Source organism: Echinops telfairi, unplaced genomic scaffold (genome assembly GCF_000313985.2).
Source record: "Echinops telfairi isolate 266 unplaced genomic scaffold, ASM31398v2 ScPeMD7_2010;HRSCAF=2546, whole genome shotgun sequence".
In the NCBI taxonomy this organism is placed as follows: Eukaryota; Metazoa; Chordata; class Mammalia; order Afrosoricida; family Tenrecidae; genus Echinops; species Echinops telfairi.
Genome location: NW_022105908.1, coordinates 7291493 through 7296958, shown reverse-complemented (window position 1 = coordinate 7296958; position 5466 = coordinate 7291493). Strand labels below are relative to the sequence as shown.

The following is a 5466-nucleotide window of genomic DNA, read 5'->3' as shown; positions in this document are numbered from 1 at the left end:
ACGGGGGGCGTGCGTCCTTTCAAGAGGTCAGTACAGACAGACCAACTCTAGGAGCTACTTCTCCGAAACTGCAAGTTTGGAGATTGTCTCTCCACCTCTCCGCCCCTGCCAGGAAGGTGCCTGGGACCGTCACCTTCTGATTCAGCTGTAGAACATGTCAGAAGGAGGCAGGAGGAAGAAGCCGGTGAACAGGGAAACATCACAGACTGTTGTCCCTGCGTGTTGAATTGTGACTCAGATCCCCTCGGCGTAATTTTAAGAGTTAAAAGTGCAAACTGGTTCTCCAGAGAGGCCGCCAACCCGAGGGCCACAGTCCAGTTGTGTAACTGTTTGCCCTGTGAACCGGCGGTAACCCTGTCGGTGCCAGGGCCTCAGGACTGGGATGCTGCCTCGCCGGGTCGAAGCAGGTTGGGAAGTGGCCGGTGGAGCAGTTACCTACCCCCACTTTCTTCAGCAGAGCACCAAGCTAAGCTGAGGAATTCCATTAGAGGGTGAGTGTTAGGGAACCTCAGGGCTTATTGAAAGTATATTATCTTTGGTAGTACCTAGGTCCCTTGGACAATTTTTGAGTTGAGAGAATATGGAATTTGAAACAGACAGGGAAACAGGGCCACAGGTGGTAACTGTTTTCTTGACTGTAAGCTTTAAGGGAGCAAATTGCCAGGTGTGACTGGTTGTATTTGAATCTCCAGCCTTTAGGTCAGTCAGGGAGTGCTTAACTGTTACACCACCAGGACACCTTAGAGCCATAGGAGTAAGAGGGCAAGGAAGGAACTCATTTACTGAGTGCCAGCTGTCTGCCAGGCAGTTTACAGTAAACTTAAACTCTTTAATGCTGATGAGTTGGGGAGGGGGTTGGGTTGGTGGTGGCTCTGAGAGATTGGAATCTTATTCAGATGGTGCATCTGGAATGAGAATCAGCTGGCACCGAATTCCTACCATGCCACAGACTCTCTTGCAGGGCTGTGTGGGACGCCGGTGTTTGGGGAAATGGCAGAAGGCATACTGCTATTTCTGGCGGAGGGTCCTGCCCGTAGTCAACGGTGGTTGTAAAGGAAATATGTTTGTGGGAATTGAGTGGGAGAATGCTCTCAGAAGCCCTTTTAGTAGAGTGACATATTGAGCCTGGTCCGAGTGCGTCTGGGTCCCCCTGGTCCTTCTTGGCCAGGCAGTAAGCCTAATCTTGGCACCTGGGTTGTTCCACATGGTACTACTGCCTTGGGCTTCCGATTACCGGTATTCCTAACCAATTCCTCGATATTCCTAACCAATTAGGTGCGACAGAGCCAGAGGTGGGTGGTGGTGGTTGTGTGTGTGTCAGATTTCAAGACTTGAGACTGCAGGGCACTTTCTTTTTATCTCATTTGTGGGTTCCTGTTCTGCCCTGGTGGTAGAGTGAACTACACATCGAGCGGCAAGGTCAGTGGTTCAAACCCATGAGTTGCTGCGCAGGAGAAAGATGAGGCTGCCTATTCCTGCAAAGATTTAAAATCTCAGAAACTCAGCTCTGTGGCAGCGAGTTTTCCCCCCTGGCTTTTGGTTCTCGGATGCATTACTTGATGACCTTCTGGGCCTTTTCCAGCACATCAGAGCAGTCACAGGTCCCTGGCCTGGACTGCCCATCTACAGAGAACTTGGACTTGCCACTGACACAAATCCAGCTCACCCGGGACTCAGTGGAGAGTCCCCTGTGAAAACTTAAGGAAGTTCATCACAAGTTTACATCTGCTAGCTCTTTTCCCGGTTGGTACTGGGTGGGGTTTTGAAACCCTGGGTGGGTGTGTGGGTGTATTCAGAGGAAAGAAATGTGAATCACAGGCCCCCAGCTTCCACTTCGCATATGCTAAGGGAAAGGGCCCGGTGGGGAAACAGGGAGGGAATTACCAGAGACTTCCCCTGATCCTGCCCTCCTCACCATCCCCAAAGCACAAGAGGTTAAGATTACAAGACGAGAAGCTACAACCTCCAACTCCTCTCCTGTCCTGTACCCAGTGCCAATCCCTACCCATAGGACTTGGAGAGATGTATTTGGGTGTCTGTGGTTTCCCTAAGCCCTCCTGGAAGCAGGTGCCTAGGGTGGAATTTCTTCCTTCGGTGGGTCCAGCAGTTCCTGCTTTGGGAGAGTAAGTTCCACCTGTGAGCCGGCTAAGAGTGAAGATCACTGGGCCCCACCTACTGAGTCAGACTCTGGGGTGGGGATCGGAGCCTTGTATCTAGCTTTTTAACCTGGGCATTCTGGCCCCACCAAAATCTGAGCCCTGGAGACTTTTCCCCTTACTTTATGGGTGTGGGTCAGTGCTAGGGGCTCACACCTGTAACTTGGTTCCAAGTCCCTCCTCAGGGTCATGCAACTCCAGGTGGCCAGTGCTCAAATGGCACTCCAGAAGTCCCTAGCTGGCTTCTGCTAAGGAGGTGTCTCCCCTCATAAAGCCAACCATTAACCAGGGAATGAGGACCAGAAGCACTGCTTAGGCGCATCTTGTATCTGGGCATTTACCTTGGACTTGCCCACGGTTCCATCTGGGTGTGGAGGGGGTTTGTCCCCCAAGGCTCCAGGTGGGTGGCCAGCATGTCCAATGTGACATGCAGGCCACACACCTGACCATATCCACTACCTGCCACAACGTTACCAAAGTGTTGTTGGCTAACTTGAGGGAGATTACAGTGGAGAAGAGAAAGGGGTCCATGTAGTCACAAAAATGACATTGTAGGCCAGACTTGAAAAACGGAGAGGGGCTGCTCTTCCCCTTCAGAATATTGTCTGTCACCCGCTGTGTCCAGCTTGGGTTCACAGGCGGTCTCTGACACCTGCTCAGGCAGAGGGTGGCCCTGCTTCGAGGGCCTAGTTCCAGGGTTGCCATCGGGGATGGGGAGTGAGTAATGTGGGGGGAAAGGGAGGCCAAAGCACACACAGCAGACCTTGGGGCACAGGTTTCTGGGTTATGGAGATGGGGGCGGGCAGTGTCTGATGGGGTGTGTACACCATGAACGGGAACATGTCCCTGCCCACTGGCTTTTCCCAGGCTCTGCTCTCACCTGGGAATATTTCCTTATATGGATCTTGAGGAGGAATCTATCCTGATGTATCGCTTGCATGTGGGCCCAGCATGCAGTCACATACGGTCTGAGAAGGCAGAGGGAATGGCGCTGTGAAGGCAGAGGTGGAGAGGGAGGTGATGTGGCCACGAGCCAATGAAGCTGGGAACCCTCCAAAAGCTAGGAAAGGCCTGGGAAGCTGACCCCCCTAGAACCTTGATTCAGGCTCTGGGCTCCAGGCCTCCGGAAGGACAGCTTTCTGTTGTTTTATACCACCAACTTCTGATCACTGGTGACTGTAGCCACAGGAAACTCAACCATGCATCAGCAGAGGAATAATCTTGACTGCATCCCTGGCCCCCACATCCCCCTCCACTCCTGGTGCACCCCCTTATTCTCCTCCACAGTAAACATCTCCAACAAGCCATCCAGTCTCACTGTCCCCTCTTCTGTTGTCACCACTATGCCACGGAAATTGCCCCTGTCAGCGCCTTTCTTTTGGCTGGACCTAGCAGTGACTTCCGGGACCTCACTGTGTGCGTCCTGTCAGCAGCTCTCTGGCAGACCTTCATAATGAACCAAGGTGCAGCCCGCACCTTGTTCTTCCTGCTCCCCTGCAGTTAATGGTCTTCACTGCAGCTGCCAGGCAGAATGGTTTAAAACCGGCGTTAGATCCTGTCGTTCCCCTGCTCCAAGCCCGCCACTGGCACCTAGTGTGGTTGGGTGCCGGCAAGAAGGTCCCAAGTCCTGGGGGCCCTGTGCCAACCAGAAGGAGACACCGCCCCTCCTGCACCCCCCGCTCAGTTGTTAGGTTTGAGCCCATGGTTGCAGCCACGGTGTCAATTCCTGTTGTCAACGCTTTCTTCTTTGTCACCCCTTGGTACCCAGAGCACGACAATCCAAACGTCTTACCCTGGCCTCGAGCTCCCGACTGGAACCCTTCCCTTGATCACACTGCTTAGCCACACGGACCCAACTTCTTATTCTTTTTCAGTTGTGGCAGAAAAGTACACAAAACCGTCTCTAATTCAACAACTTCTACATGCATGATTCAGTGCCACTGATTATGCGCTTCGGGCTCTACAACCATTACATCCTGTGCAAAGTGACAGCACCACTATCCACGTAAGCTCCGTGCCCCTACCCAACCTCTCTTCTTCTTTCATCCATCGTAACCGCTGGTCAGGTGTGGTTTCTATCTCTTTCTTCCTTTTCTTCTTAAGTAGTTTTCTCGATAAAGTATTCACATTCAAATTCTTTTTCCAACCATGGTGCCTAGCTTGAGGGAGGAGCTCCAATTAAAAATAGATATATTGTGGTCAAATGTGTATGTGGAAAACTTTGTCCCTTCATTTTAAAAGTGCAATCTATGACGTGAGTCACATTTACCATGGTGTGTACCCATCACCACTAACCAGTTCCAAAGCTTTTCATCATCCCAAACACCTCATTCCACTCCTTCCCCCTTTCCCAGCCCCTGGCAGCCACTAATAAGCCGTCATCTCTGTGCACCTGCCTGGCCCGCAGGCCCCCTCCCTGTGATGAAAGTGTGCACGACTGGCCAAAAGAGTGTGTACGGATCCCAGGGGAGAGCTGAGAGGATCGAGAGGACTCTCTAAATCAAGATGTGGGCCAGGGAGGGTCCAGGATGGCAGGTCCAGGGTTCGGGGCAGACCCCTGGTGAAACTACGCCGGATGGAAAGGCGGTCCAAGAGAGTTTAATGGGGAACAGAAGGGGAAGGCATCTTCTAAGAAGTTCTGTCATCTCCTGAGGAAGAGCAAGGAGTGGCAGGGCCCCGAGGTGTCCCAGGACTGCTTGAAAGGCCCTGTCCTCAGGAAACGCTAGCACATGCTGGGGGGGTCGGGGGGTGAGGGTGGAGGGTGCTCTGGGCCAGGGCCGGGCCCCGGAGAGGGACTGGCTACAGACAGTGCTTCACACATGCAAGCTTGGAGCCCCTTTGTTACCTTCTGGAGGAGCCCCGGTGAACTGCTAGCTAGTGGCAAGGCCAGCGGTTTGAAACCACCAGCCACTCCTTGGGAGGAAGACAGGGCAATCCCCTCTCATGAAGAGTTCTTCTCAGAAGCTCACAGGGGCAGGTCTACCCTGTCCTGTTTAGGGTTGTTTTGAGTCAGCATGGCTCTCAGGTCTGAGGAGAACATGCCCCTAGTCTTGGGAGGAAGGACTCATAGTTATTTGCCCTTTGGGACTTAGGACATCTCTCAACTCCCTTCCCCACTCTAGTGCCCTCCCCAATCCCCTGCGCCTCCCAATTGGAGCAATGACCTTAAACTCAGCTGTCTGTTTGGTAGTTGCTCTTATCAAAGCTTGTGTTTATCACGGCTAATTGGAACCTCCAGCCTGGCCCGGAAGTTTGTTCTGGCCATGTGCTGAGGTCTGCTGTGGTCAGTTGGACCTTCAAGCTCTGCTTG

General features: G+C 52.8%; 1 protein-coding gene across 1 annotated transcript in view; it reads left to right on the top strand.

Annotated features, from left to right (window-relative positions):
* Positions 1–5466, top strand: part of ADORA2B (adenosine A2b receptor) — a 37823-nt gene that overhangs the window by 652 nt on the left and 31705 nt on the right. The gene's annotated exons all lie outside the window — the stretch shown is intronic.